The sequence below is a fragment of the Pantherophis guttatus genome, chromosome 2 (assembly GCF_059756535.1).
Source record: "Pantherophis guttatus breed Tessera chromosome 2, ASM5975653v1, whole genome shotgun sequence".
Lineage (NCBI taxonomy): Eukaryota > Metazoa > Chordata > Lepidosauria > Squamata > Colubridae > Pantherophis > Pantherophis guttatus.
In genome coordinates, this window is record NC_142064.1 from 137,423,372 (window position 1) to 137,438,734 (window position 15,363).

Here is a 15,363-nt window from a genome sequence, read left to right on the forward strand (position 1 = left end):
CAAGCCACACCCACCAAGCCATGCCACGCCCACCAAGCCACACCCACAGAACCGGTAGTAAAAAATTTTGAAACCCACCACTGATCTGGAGATTTTACTACTGTATATAGGTAGAATTTGCTTAATAACTGATTGCTTAGTGACTGTTTGAAGTTATGATAGGCCTCTCCAGAGCTACCGGTACTTACAACCTGTTTTGAAAGTTCTGACGACCACGCCTCTTGATGGTTATATGATTGAATTTTGGGTGCTTGGCAACCAGCTTGCATTTTACAGTTGTTTGCAGTGTCCCGTTGTTGCGTAACCATGATTTTCAGCATTTTTTGCAGGTTTCTGGCATTTGCCTCCTGTTTTTGGCAAAAAGTGACCATTGGGGAAAACAGGCTTGCTTAATGACCAGTGTGTTTACTTAATGACCACCACAAAAAAGATCATAAATTTGAGTGCAGTCATGTGATGAGCCATAACCACTGCCATGACTTACCACCGTAAAAGCCAGTTTGGTCTGGTGGTTAAGGCACCATGCTAGAAAGCGGAAGATCACGAGTTCAAGTCCCAACCTACTGCCTGGGTGACTTCAGGCCAGTCACTCTTTCTCAGCCCAACCCAGCTCACAGGGCTGTTGGTTGTTGCTGTTGGGAAAATAGGAGGAAGGTGTGTTGGATATGTTCACTGCCTTATTTGTAAACATAATAAAGGTGGGGTATAAATAAATAATAAACAAATAAATTAATTAAAAAATTCCTGTCTCAATTAAAGTTGTAAGTCAAAAACTATCTGTATAGTTTGGCAAATTAAAGGAGGTGCTATTAATCAGCGGGTCTATGCATTCGACATTAGCATGAAGTTCAGAATGGCTCCTTCCTCCTGCCAATATTTACGTACCTTTCTTGGTAGTTCACTGGTAGCAACTGGCATGATAAATTGACATTTACAGCTCGAAAATTAATGAGTACTTGTGATCGGCCTCTCCTCTCCTCTTCTCTCCCTCAGCCTTGTCCCACAGAAGCCTCCCCGATCCTATCCCCTTCTCTCCCTCAGGCTTGCCGCACAGAGGCCTCTCCTATCCCCTTCTCTCCCCCAGGCTTGCCCCACAGAAGCCTTCCTGATCCTATCCCCTTCTCTTCCTCAGGCTTGCCCCACAGAAGCCTCCCTATCCTATCCCCTGCTTGCTGCTGTGAAAGTAAAACTGAAACTGAAACTCCTCTCCTCTGCTTGTGTTTTGCATTTGGAACAAATTTCTTTTCAGGTGGGGAGGGGGAGTAGAACTCCTTAGCATCAGAGCCTGTTAATCATAATATAGAAAAAAATACTAATGCTGTGATGGTCATTTCAAAAAATCCTTTCTTAGTGAGCACCTAGAAGCCAAGAGGAACATATGTGGCAAATTTCAAGTTTGTAGGCTCTACGGTTCTGGAGATTTTGTGATGATGTGTGAGTGGTGTTTTGCTTTTATATATATACTGTAGATGGGAGACAGGTGGCATGTTGATTTAATAAATTACTATCATCGTTATTTGGTGATTGCGCTTGTGTGCGATGCGAACCGGTGGTAAAACTGATTAGAACCCACCACTACTTCATTGATCTTGATATGGAAGCACAGTCAATTTATGCTGGTGTAGTTTTCTAGAGAAAATCATGCTCATGCAGTCATGAAGAAGACCTTCTGTGTATGTGGTATGAGCAGGGGATGGAATGCAAGAAAAACTGATGCAGTTTTCATTTCAAGGAAAGAGGAAATCTTGCTTCTTGCTGTTGCTCTATCCACTAGGATGAGACCTCTTCTTCCCTGAAAACAACCATTTGTAACTTTTTGTTATTCAGTCGCTAAGTCACGTCTGACTTTTTACAACCCCATGAACCATAGCATGTCAGCCCCCTCCCCCCTTCCAGTGTCTCCTGAAATCCACCCAAACCCATGGCCACCACGTCGATGACACTATCTAACCATCTCATTCTTTGCTGTCCCCTTCTCCTTTTGCCTTCAATCTTTCCCAACATCAGCATCTTTTTCAGTGAGTCCTGTCTTCTCATTTGGTAGCCAAAGTACAGGTAGTCCTTGACTTATGACCACAATCGAGCCCAACATTTCTGTAGTTAAGTGAGACATGTGTTAAGTGAGTTTTGCCCCATTTTGCGACCTTTCTTGCATCAGTTGTTAAGTAATAAGTTAGTAACCTGGTTGTTAAGTGAATCTGGCTTCCCCATTGATTTTGCTTGTCAGAAGGTCACAAAAGGCAATCACATGACCTTGGACACTGCAATTATTTTGATCACATGATCATGGGGATGCTGCAAAGGTCATAACTGTGAACAAATGTCATAAGGTTTTCAGTGCCGTTGTAACTTTGAACAGTCACTAAGTGAATTGTAAATTGAGAACTACCTGTATTTGAGTTTCAGGAGAGAAGGACGATGGCTTCCTCCTCCCAGTACATATGCAATGAGGACAAACTCCTCTGTGAGCTAGAGAAGGAAGAAGTAAATTAAAGGGCCATCTGACATCTCTTTAAATTTTATTGTTTCCATGTCAATGGCCCCTTACTCTGATTGACCTAATAATGTGAGCATCTCTGAGAGCTTCTGATACTTTAAATAAATACCATAAAATAAATTTCAGGTGCGAAAGCAGAACTAACCTTGATACATATGAAATTAGGGGATATATTTTCAAGATGATGTAACTTCCAAGCAGCCTCAATTTCTGGCATGTTTAGTGAAGAATTTAAGCTGCTTTGGTTTCTTCAGAATGTCACAGATGTTGCAATGCATATATTAAACATTAGCTACTCTGAGAGAAAATTCCCTGGCAGACAAACAAAAGGTACTCTCAAATTCACCTTAACCCTGGATGGATGCCTTGTATTCTTGTGGTTTTCTTGGCATGATATGCCCTTGGCGTCTTCTGAAATACTGTTTTCTATTTCCTCATTTAACCAGCTTCTCTGGAATTTCCAGGTGGGACCCCATCCAAATATTAACCAAGCCCAATTCTCCTTAGCTTCTGAGATCAGTGGAGTGATTAAAACACTCAAACAGCAAGAGTACAAATATAGCAATAAACAGCATGGGGAATATGGAAAAAAAAAGTATGAATTCCATTATCCCTACAGAAAGTAGACATTAAGAAATTCTTATAACAATTTGCAGAATAAGTGCCTCCCCTTAGGAAAAGCTTTCCAGAGCTAGAGGCCCACAACTGAGATGGCCTCTTTCTTGTGGCCACCCACCTTCATTTGGTAGAAATATCTGAAGGACATCTTCACATGTTGTCAAAGAAGGAAGAAGGAGCTGGTTATTTCAGGATTCTCTTATTACTGTTCTACAGCACTGTGCTACAAATCTTGTAAGCAGTGGTGGGATTCAAATTTTTTAATACTGGTTCTGTGGGCGTGGTGTGGCTTGGTGGGCATGGCTTGGTGGGCATGGCAGGGGAAGGATATTGCAAAATCTCCATTCCCACCCCAATCCAGGGGAAGGTTACTGCAAAATCCCCATTTTCTCCCAATCAGCTGGGACTCGGGAGGCAGAGAATAGATGGGGGCGGGGCCAGTCAGAGGTGGTATTTACCGGTTCTCCAAACTACTCAAAATTTCTGCTACCGGTTCTCCAGAACTGGTCAGAACCTGCTGAATATCACCTCTGCTTATAAGACTCCAGAAGTTACTAAATCCTAACTCTCAGAAGACCATGCTACCATGGCCAGTGATGAGGAAAGCAGGGTCTTGATAATCTACCACACCTATCTCTTGTTAACCATAGCATATTCCAGTTTCTGTACAGAGAAACTGCAGGAAGATTCTGTGTGAATCTTCAGGGATCTGACAGTGATGAGTTAAAATTGTTGAAAATAAGTCACATGGGATGGGTAAACAAATCCAAGGTGAGGTTGTTTACTTGGGATAATAATCCCAATGTTACAACATTCCATGTTATAATACCTTCCTCTGTTTATTCTTTCTCTTCATTCTCCCCCCTCCTTTCAATAAATAATACAGACCAACCCATAAACAACAGGGAAAATGTATTATTTAATCCCCTTTGACTGCTGTTGCATCAGGGGAAAACATGGTTCTTAATTTAGCTAAGCTTTGGGCAGATTTACTTTCTGAATATACATTGTGAGCCCATTTTAGTGAATACACACTTATGTGTCCTTACATACACCTGTTTCAATATAACATAACATAGATCTGTGATGGTGAACCTATGGCACGCGTGCCACAGGTGGCATGTGTAGCCATATCAGTGGGCACGCAAGCTCAGCTCTGGCACGCATGCACGCGCTGGCCAGCTGATTTTCGGGCCTTCTGGGCCCACCAGAAGTAGGGAAACAGGCTGTTTCCTGCCTCCGGAGGTCCTCAGGGGGTGGTGGGAAAGGCCTGTTTTTTGCTGTCCCCAGCCTTCAGAGCCTCTCTAGGAGTCTGGGGAGGACGAAAACGGCTTCCCCACCACCCTGGAAGCCCTGTGGAGGCCAGAAACGGCCTGTTTGCCAACTTCCGGTGGGACTGGAAGTTGGTTAACGGGCCATTCTCTGCCTCCAGAGGGCCTCTGGGGGGGTGTGGGGAAGGCCGTTTTCACCCTCCCCAGACTTCTAGAGAGGCTCTGGAGGCTCGGGACAGCAAAAAACAGGCCTTCCGGTCCCACCGGAAGTTGGCAAACGGGCTGTGTCTGGCCTCCGGAGGGTCTCCGGGGCGGTGGGGAAGGCCATTTTCACCTTCCTCAGAGTCCTAGAAAAGCTCTGGTGCCAGGTGAGAGAGAAAAACAGGCCTACTGGGCCATCACATGCCAGGAGCGGGGTGAGGGGTGGGAGCAGGGGGCCACGCGCGCATGCATGGGGGCGGGGAGCATAGAATTATAGGTGTGGGCACACACGCGTGTGACCCCCCCAGTTCCCCCAGCACACGATGGCAAAAAGGTTAGCCATCACTGACATAGATGAATCCCTAAAATATACCCTAATGATTTTCAGCATATTGCATAAAGTCCAGTTTAAATCATGATTGCAAAATAATTTTTCTATTAGCTAAGTTTAAAAAACCCAGTGATGTAGAGGAGTTTTGAAAATTGCTTTGAAACTTTTGCTTTGAACTTTTTTTGTATGTTTGCTTTTGTTCCACTAGACCAGCTTATATGTTAAGCTACTTGATTGAGCTACTTGGATTTTGTTGTGTTTTGTTTGGCAAACTAGAATATGGAGGAAGTAGTGGGGGGAGACAGACCTATGTAGAATGACATGAATGTAGTGATGAATAGGAGAAAAATCTGTACCGCAGAGTTTCATTTTCTACCAATGTTTTCCTGGCTTTGGGATCATATGTGGAAATTCTGATGATATCAGTGTAAGTGAACAACAGTAAAAAGCACCTTTGATGCCTGGAAATTGTGAAATGGAATGCTTGAACCCAAAGTCAGTTAGAAAGAGGAAAAAGTTTAGCTGGATCTATTTTCCTTAGTAATCCCATATAGCTGGGTCTAGGAAGTCATGTATGGAACGAATTTAGTGGCTAACCAGTAAAATTATTCAGGAAATCCTGGTTCCAATCTCATTTCAGCCAAGAAGTATGTCTCAGATCCATGTGTCATTTAAAATAACATTGAATCAATATTGTATGAAGTACTCAACAATTGCTAAAGCATTGCAATAATTACCCAGGTATGTATGTATGTATGTATGTATGTATGTATGTATGTATGTATGTATTTATTTATTTATTTATTTATTTATTTATTTATTTATTTATTTATTTATAATATGCATATATCCCACACAGTAGTGGGATTCAAATGCAGTCACTACTGGTTCACTCATGGGCGTGTGGCACTCGTGTAATGCTTTTGCACATGCGCAGAAGCTTCTGCACATGTGCAGGTGGGTGGGCGGAGCCTCCCGCCACTGCCTCTACTGGTTTGCCCGATCCGGGGCGAACCAATAGCAACCCACCACTGATCCCACAGCTTCTTTATGGGCTAGAGAACAATCTTCACTAAATAGCCTGAGAGATTTGGAGGGTGAAAAAGGAACGGAAGGGACAATAAACATAAGTAATAAGTCTAATAAATGACAAATCAGCCCAGGTGACAAGAAAGCTGGGAAAAAGTGTTTCAAATTATTCAGAGACTCTGACCTGTTGAATGAATTCACTGAAAATGAGATGGGAAATTCCTCTGGCAGTTTCCAAGGCTCTGTATTTTTCCCAAAATTAATATTAAAGATATTTTACTTGAGTCTTTGTAGAAGGAGAACCATGTTAATCTATGGTAGTAAAAAAAATGAGAAGATGGTACTTTTTTCACGAATACATTTTATTAAAAGGCATCAAGAACTGCAGCCTACTTTAGCAGATGCATAGAGTGGCTAAATTGATACAGATTTAAATAAGGGAGGGGAAGACAAGTGTGGTTGTGCAGATGTAGGTTACCTCACCACAGTTTAAACCCTAATGCATTAAAAAGTGCATGCCTTTTAATTAAAGTTCATAATCAGAAAAGGTGCCATCAGACTCCTTCTGATCTTTTACTGAAGTCTTTGTATGTCAGCCCCTCAAGATAGCCCCTGGGTCAAGAAACAGACACCGGAGGGATTCTAAGACTGCTGTTTTTATTATTGTCAGTATACAGAATCTGAAAAGCTTATCCAAAACCTTCACTGCTCCTTTTTAAGAACAAGATCAAGACAGGAATATGAGAATGGGTTTCATTCAGTGACATTGTGAGCAATCTCACTGTCTGTCCTTCAATATTCATCCCTAATAACAAGTCACCTCATCCTTGGTGGCCTCAGGCTCCAGCTGTTGCTTCTGAATTCCATGGCAGTTTGTTATAAATTGTTCTCATTTGTTGTTTAATCAAAATGAGGCAGCCAAATTATTGTACTGTATATAACAAGGATCTGGGTAGGCCTGGTGGATGGGTGTGTCATTCTCTTTCAAAGCTGTGCGAGCTGGATTTCAACTTAGGCATTAGCTGTGAGTTCAGGGGAGAGAAGACAGGATAGCTATTGTAATGTGTGGGTCTGTCCTTAGAGCTGTGCCCCATAGATAACTGGAAGGGAGACCCTCTGGATCAAGTTGTGCTCTAGGAAGACTCAGGATTGATCCTGCTCTACTGCATTCTCTGTTGCCCACCATCATCCCTACCCCATTTGCTAGACTTCATTGCCAGGTAATCAGCAATTTCAACCTGCCTCTGGAGATATTTATTCTGGGGCAACTCAGAAGTTCAGAGCTGCTTTGGAAACCATGGACCTGTCCCAAGTTATTGAAGGTTCAACGCATACCAGTGGTCACACCTATTTGTCTCCGGGCAGTTGAAACAGATCTGGCAGTAAAGAACATTACTGTTGGTCCTTGTCAAGGTCAGAACACTTTCTGATTGCTTTTTGACTTGCTGGTGCAGCTACCCCAGGCACTGCAGAGAGGTAGGATCTGCTGAATTGGTCTATTCAATCAACTAATGGACTCCGTGGGGCTTCAGAGAGGGCTTGGGGTTTTCCTTGAAAATTTGGTAGGCAGTTTGGTCAAGGAATTAATTGATATCTTGGAATGGGTAGGTGATATAGGGGTCTTGGATTGAATTTCTCCTATGTGGCCTCTCAACTCTGTCAATCCCAGAGTGCTCCTTGATTCTTCAAGGAACTCTGGGAGAAGAACTGCCAGAAGAGATGCCTAGAGCATCACTGAAGAAAAATGAAGAGTGACATCCAACCAAACATGAATAAAAGACCACACTGTAGATCACATCTTGGCGACAAAAATAGCAAAATGTATTTATTTCTCTTATTGGGTATGCCAATAACTATCTGGCAGCCCTGATCAAGGATGATTTATTCCTTGCTGGAGAAGAACAATCCGTAGGACCATCAGATGCTGTGAGAAATCCAGCAGATAAGGCCGCTATCTGGAAGATAAAGTCTCTCTAATCTATTTGCAATTGGACTCTTGACTGGGCATGTCTGGATGAGCAGCCTGAGACATGGTCTTGTGATGGAGTGATTGAGCCTATGACTCCTAAGCCAGTAAACAGAGTCCTTCAGATTATGAACCTGGCCATTATTAAATCCATGTCCTTCTTGGCTTGTTAAGTCTCCTTGAGAAGTGTTGTGTGCTTGGGTCCATCTTGTGATGTCACTTCTTTGAGGCAGGGGTTGGTTTTACTGGCCTTAAAAGGAGGTGGGGAGGGGTGCATCCCTTCTCAAGGAGCTATTGCTGGACCCAACCATTCTGGACAGTTTTAATCTCTGGTGTTCCTTTTTAAAGAGAAGGTGGTTTATTCTTGACCCATTTTGGTTATGTTTCAGACTAGGACACAGTATGAAGATAACACTGATCACCTTTGTTGATGACTTCTGGTGGAGCTAGCACAGGGCTGGCATGTCCATACTGGTTCTCCGTGATTTCTCAGCAGTTTTTGATACCATTACACTGGTACCCTTCTGAGATTGTTATGGGGATTGGGAGTGGGAGGGTGGTACATCGTATTGCACTGGTTCTCCTTTCCATGTGGCTTGGTTCCTGTCAGTGTTGAAAGAAGGGAGAGTTCCTGTAAACAACCCCCCCCCCCTTTGTAGAGTACTTAGAGTTTAACACTCTCATGCTTTCTATTTACATTTACATGAAATCACTGGGTGAGAACTTGCATCAGTCTGGAGTCTGGTAGCGTCTGTCTGCTAATGATATCGAATAATACATCTCATCCCTGGGCTACCCAAGCAATGCTGTCAGTACCTTTGTGTGCTCTTACGACAACACTGTCTTGCAAGCTGAACTGGTTGCCAGTCTGCTTCAATTCAAGGTGTTAGTTATAATTTATAAAGCTATTAAAGGCCTAGGTCCTGGTCATTTCAGGGTTCATGTAACTATGATAATTCGTGCCCTTCCTATGCAATATGGCAGGATGGGCCTTTTGTGGGTTCCTTCACTTAAACAATGTGGGTCTGTCAGCTCTAGAAAACAGACCTTTTCTGTTGCAATGCCTGCTCTCTGTGTAGTGTTGCACACTGCTCAGAATTGTATGGCGTTATTGGCCTTCTAATCCCAAATTAAATAAAACAAAAAGGCAGTTCTGTTCTCTTTCTAGTGCTTTCTACTTTCTCAGGGCCAAGTAATCATTCCATTCCTCTTCCCCACTTCCTTTTCAAGGCCAGTGTTAAATTCCCCTGACCTCAGCTACCGGTAGCTATGTAAGCCTTCCAATTACAGGTAGTCTTCAACGTACAACAGTTCATTTAGTGACCATTCAAAGTTACAACAGCACTGAAAAATGTGACCTATGACCGTTTTTCATAGTTACGACCTTTGCAGCATCCCCATGATCATATGATCAAAATTCAGATGCTTGGCAACTGACTCATATTTATGTCGGTTGCAGTGTCCCAGGGTCATGTGATCCCCTTTTGCTCTTCCCTTCTGACAAGGAAAGTCAATGGGGAAGCCAGATTCACTTAACAACCGCATTATTAACTTATGAATTGCAATGACTCACTTAACAACTGTGGCAAGAAAAGTCATAAAATGGGGCAAAACTCTAACAAATGTCTCATTTAACAAAATAAATTTTGGGCTCAATTATGGTCATAAATCAGGGACTACCTATATAACCTTTAATTTGTATTGGGACTACAGTTCTCAGAATTCCTCTCAGCAAGTTTCACAGCCATGTTGATTTGGAATTACTGAATAAGAGGCCTCATATGGAGAGAGCCCACAGTTAAGAAAGACAAGGGTGGATATTTATCCCTTCTTTGGGGCTTTGGGAAGAATATTTATGTCCAGGAAACAAATTTGATTTCTATTCTAGGGTCAGTTTTTGGGCGTTTTCAGATAGATAAGTATGCAATAAGAAAATAACTGTATTCCCACTTCCCTCCAAAAAAACATGGAGCGAAAGAAAGAAAATCAGAAACAAATCTTATGCATTGGGACAATTATATGAATGATAAGAGTTCTATATTTTATTTATTATTTTGCCTCATTTATTTCATTGTCTGGGTATTTATTTATTTATTCAATTTCTATACCACCCAACTCAACTAAGTGAGCATTGTTGGACTCAGTTTTGGGAGAGAGGCAAACGAGATATATTTTAAGTTCTAAAAGGGAAGAAAAGAACAGCTATGTTAATGAGAGTATTATTTCATATTTTCCCAACTTTATTCCTTCAAGAGCAACTTAAGTGAATATTCCTGGGTAACTGATATGCTGCTTAAGGTACCATGTTTTCCCGAAAATAAGACCCTGTCTTATATTTTTTTGAACCCCGAAATAAGTGCTTGGCCTTATTTTGGGGGATGTCTTATTATTTTGGGGCACATGGAGCAAGACGGGGCTCCTCTTGCCATCTTACCTGATTTCCAGCTCTGTCTCCCTAACCCTAACTAGAGGAAATGGTGGGGACGGGCTGCGCATGTGTTTAAATATTTTCGGGGAGGGCTTATTCTCAGGAAGGGCTTATTTTCAGGGGGGCTTATTTTAGCCCATGCGATCAAAAGCCCGATTGGGATTATTATCAGGGGATGTCTTATTTTAAGGGAAATGGTATATATTATGAGAAGAGGGAGTGGGTTGAAGAAAAGAAAAAATCTATAGCCATTTGGGACTACAACCAAGCCTTTTCCTCTCATTCCATTTTCACACTCAGAAGTACTGCCACTGTTTCTCCCTTTGAACAGCTATTTACTTCAAATAGCATCTTTCAGGCCAAATAGTAGGTGACACTTTTAAAGAGGAGCTAGGTTGCACTTTTACAGGAACAAAATACCATTGGCAAAGCATTAAGTTTTGTCTGGAGACTACTTTTATTGGACCATGTATATGTTTTAGCAGCCAGTATGAATATGATTTAAATGCACGAATGAGGTGATTGCTGGTAGAGGTATTTGAACAGTTCATCTATATGTAAAGGAAAGAAGGAAGGTAAAGTAAGATAGACCAGATTTTAGAGCAGCTAAAAGAAAAGATAGTGCAAACTTAACTTTCTGCCCAAGGGCTCCCAAATTAGGATATATTTGGATCATTACTTAGGAGACCACTTCCCCAACCTCCAGAGTGCACAATGAGAAAAATTTCATAGCATCCTCAGTCCCTGTCTGCCAGTTATCTGTTGACAGCTCAAGAAGCTGATGGAACATAAAAATTAATCCTCTTCAGGCGAGATTTAATGTTTAAACTGGTGGTTTGAAAATGTTGGGAAATGTTTAATTTAGACTTCTCCAATTTGGTAGCCTCCAAATGTATCAGGGTCTCTCAATATATCCGGCAGGAGGAAGAAAGGGAAAGATTGATGGAAGTTCTATTGAATTTGATGGTCCTCAACAGAACTGCCTCTGTGTTCATCAGGGCACATCCTCAGACTAATAACAACTGGTTGAAAGGGCTGCCACCTTGTGGTATTTCATTTAGAGATATTCCGGGGCTGGGGGAAAACAGCAGGAAAGATTTGTTTGTAGTTTTATTAACGAGGTCGGTGACATTGTAAGTAGGAATATAACACTTTCAGAAGAAGTCGAGTGAGTTGTTTAACTTCCTTCCTTACTTCTCCAAGGCAATGTTGACAATAGTGTTCTGAGTGCTGAGTAGAAGAGAGTCTATTTGTCCAGTCTTTGGCACTGGCAATCCATCATTTCCATGCCTCCATTTGAAACAAATTCATATCAAAGCCCACTATTTAAAGAAGTACCCTCCCCTGCAAAAGTAAATCAGGAAACACATATGTGCATTTTATTTTTAATTTTATGGAGTACAGAAAGCTCTGTTGCAAGGGGAAAAAAACGGGTTTTTTTTTTCAAGCTGGGATATGCAAAATGGTCTCTTTTTTTTTTAACCAACAATACTTTACTGTTCTTAGACCAGGTTCTTCTAGGAACAGAAGAACATCAGTATCCAGATTCTACCAGGGTTCATTTTGACTGTGTTCCTGTAAAGCAGGGGTGTCAAATTCTATTTCATTGAGGGCTGCATCAGGGTTGTGTTTGACCTTGGGGGGGCTGGGGGCTGGCCAGGATGGGCATAGGTGTGGCTAGCTCGACATCACTCGTGTCGGGGGCATCTGTGGTGGCCTAGTGCTAAGGCAGGACTTCCCTCAGACCCTCCCTCCCTCTCATTATAATCTCCCTCCCTCCCTCCCTTCCTTTTCCCTTCCCTCTTCATTCTTTCTTCCTTCCCCTCTTTCCTTATTTTTCCTTCCTTGCTCTCATCTTTCCTTCTTTTTTTTTGTCTTTCCACTTTCCCTTTCTCTTTTCCTGTCCCTTCTTGCATGCTCCGATGCAAAAGGAGAAACATTTCTCCTTTTGTTTTGTTTTTACTTTGTTTTGCTAGCCCTCTGCCAGCGAAAATGGAGATGGGGGGCCACATGTGGGCCCCCAGGGCCCCGTTTTCAGCTGTAACGGCCTCCTGCAGCCCTCTGCCAGTGAAAATGTAGCTCCGTTTTCACTGGCAGAGGGTTGCAGGAGGCCATCATGGCCAAAAACAGAGCCTGAGAGGACTACCTGCGGCCCTCAAGCTCCATTTTTGCTGGCAGGCACCATGGACTGGTCCTTTGCTGTTTCCAGGGTGGCCCCGCAGGCCAGATCTAAGCACCCCTACTGTAAAGCCTTTTCTGAAACTCACTACATTTTAGCTTGTCCAGCTTTCCACTTGTATTTTTGAAATTCTAAAGAAACAGTTCCTCTGAGATTATCCAGTTCTTCTGGATGCTTTTTGTCATTTGAACATTGTAAAATTTTTGAACTCTTATTCCTTGAATATATACAAACAGGGTGCTTGAAGGATAAAGGAAATGGAAAAGCTCTTCAAGATTCATAGAAAAGGACATTGTGGATATTTGTATCTCTCCTTCATTCTTTTTTACAAATAAAGAGGTAGACATACTCAAGAACCTTCTTTCTCTTATTTTCACTCAGCTGGCCTTCATGGCTAAGGCAGAACTTGAACTCACGATCATCTGCTTTCTGGCCTGGTGCTTTTATACCAATTTATATAGCTGCCCATCTCACAAATGAGCGATTTGGGCAGCATACAAAAGAGCTAAAATATTAAAATATACAAAAACCAATATAAAGCAAAGAATGATACCGTGTTTTCCCGAAAATAAGACCCTGTCTTATATTTTTTTGAACCCTGAAATAAGTGCTTGGCCTTATTGCCATGCGCGCAAAAGCCCAATTGGACTTATTATGAGGGGATGTCTTATTTTGGGGGAAACAGGGTAGTTGAAGGGATGTTAAAAATAGTGGAGCCACCTTCACTAGTTCATATTTGTTTGTCTCCCATACTGAATCAAATACTTAAGAAATGGTTGTTTCAGGTTTCATTCCATTCTTCAAATTTGGCAATGAAAGTGGTGAGATGTTCTGTCCAGAGAGTGGTTAACATGGTCCCTTGGCAGCAGGCACTGTTTTTGTGTTCCTGCAGAAGCTTCTTGAAATAAAAAGCCAAACGTTTTCAAGGAAAAAAAGCCAAGAAAGGTCAATTGCTTTTTGGAAGTGCACTTGTGGGACAATTGTTCTTCAATTGTTCTTCAAGATAAAAGAAGAGGAAACCAGAAATATAAGCTGAAGTTAAATGCAAAACATCAGAGAGAGAGAGAGAGGGAGAGGGAGAGAGATCCAACTTCACTGATTGTTTGTGTTTCATAGGTGTGTATGTGTATGTGAAATAATTCCTCAATGCCATCTCTTTTTCACTTTCCATTCTAGACCCGACACCCTCCTCTTCACCAAAGGAGAAAAACAGATCGAATGTGTGTCCTCTTGAGTATTTATAACACTTTCAATAATAGTTTTTAGAATAGAAACATCTCCATGTGTACTTCTTAAAATTTGAGGCTGGTGAGGACTTCTTTGCTTTCAGTGTAGGGTTCTTATTGCTTCCTGACAAATGGAAAAGTAGCCAGGTATTAACACACATCTACTTGGGGATCATGTCTTCAGCTGAGAAACCTCTAGTCTGGTTTTCCTAAGTATGTTAATTTTTAGGAATAATCTTGGCAAGCACCTTTCATGTACTAAAGTTTGCCTAGTCACCCAACTAAGCTGCCTGACAAACTGCTCGGAAACTCCCCAAGAAATTGAGGCAACCAGATGGACCCACAACCGTAGACCATCTGGTAGAGATTGGTGGTAGCTATGAACCTCAAAGTCCTGAGAATACATTATGACTGTGATGCAATACTAGTTTCTAGCTTCAGATCATGTGTCTGAAGAAAAAAAACAGATCGAATGTGTGCCCTGCGGTGTAAATTTGGGCCTCAATTATTTGGGACGAGTACAGGATTTTCATGGTGGCAATGAAATCCCCATTTATCCAGACTGAGTTCAACACAGAAATGCTGATCCGGTTTAATATTTTACAGGTATTATTCCTTAAATACTGCGCTTTCCCTTCTGTTCTGTGTATTTTGCTGTCTTTCCACTGGAAATGTAGAAGATGACCTAAAATTAAAAGAGGGCTCCTTGGCTATATTTGGACTGCAGCTTTCTAAGTAGGTCCAGGTTATATCTGAATAAGTTGACTACCAAGTGCTGTTGCCATGGCAACTGAGACTCATCTTCAAACCAGGACATTGCTGTTAAATACTGAAGCAGGCATTAAAATATCTTAGGGGGGTATCTATAGGAGCACATATGGTGTGTTAACTGGCTCTATTTGGCAGGAGGATTCCATTTTCATCCCCAATTTTATTTTCCTTTGCTAAGGCTCAGACTAAGTAGATTTCATATGTCCTCCTTTGCCAAAGGGGAAAAAAAACCCGGAACCAAACCTCAAATACCAGAATTTAGAATTGTGGGATTCAAGGATTAACTTTCAGGTAGATTTTGAGTCACAACGGAGAAAGCTGCACTGCTGATCAGTAGATGACTCCCAATAATTTGCATTCTCTGGAAAACTAAGAAATGTCTTTTTTTTCCCCCTTTGTATTTTATACTTTGATAAACTAATAAAAATTTAAATGATAAAAAAATAATTTGGAGGAGAGGTAATCTTGAGCTTCTGTACAAAAGCAAGACTTAATTAATACCTACAGTCTACATTTTACTTATTTAATTATATTATCCGCCTGGTGCCAGTGGACTCTCTTGGCTTGCTTTCCAAAGTTCCATTCCAACTTTTGTAAAGCTCAGGGATTTTAACCGGGTGTGGGAATATCACAAGCCTATTCAAAGAATTAACTACTCAAAATTTGCAAATACGTTTCCTGGAAAGGTCTGGTTTTCCCTGGGGAGGTGTGGCCTGCAGCAGCCTCTCCAGTCTCTCTCTCAATTTCTTAGGCGTCGCTTTCGCTTCGTCTTTCCTCCCCCGGGGTTTTAATATACAGTACCAGCAAGGCGTAAGGGCACTCTTTTAAGGCCGTCCTACTGGACAG

General features: G+C 41.8%; 1 long non-coding RNA gene across 1 annotated transcript; it reads right to left on the bottom strand.

Annotated features, from left to right (window-relative positions):
* Nucleotides 1-1,475: 1,475 nt before the first annotated feature.
* Nucleotides 1,476-7,624, bottom strand: LOC117662743 (uncharacterized). The gene is made up of 3 exons (XR_004590499.3): nucleotides 7,283-7,624; nucleotides 6,132-6,259; nucleotides 1,476-1,792 (listed from the first exon to the last, which is right to left on the bottom strand). It is a non-coding gene; the product is annotated as an uncharacterized LOC117662743 (long non-coding RNA).
* Nucleotides 7,625-15,363: the final 7,739 nt, after the last annotated feature.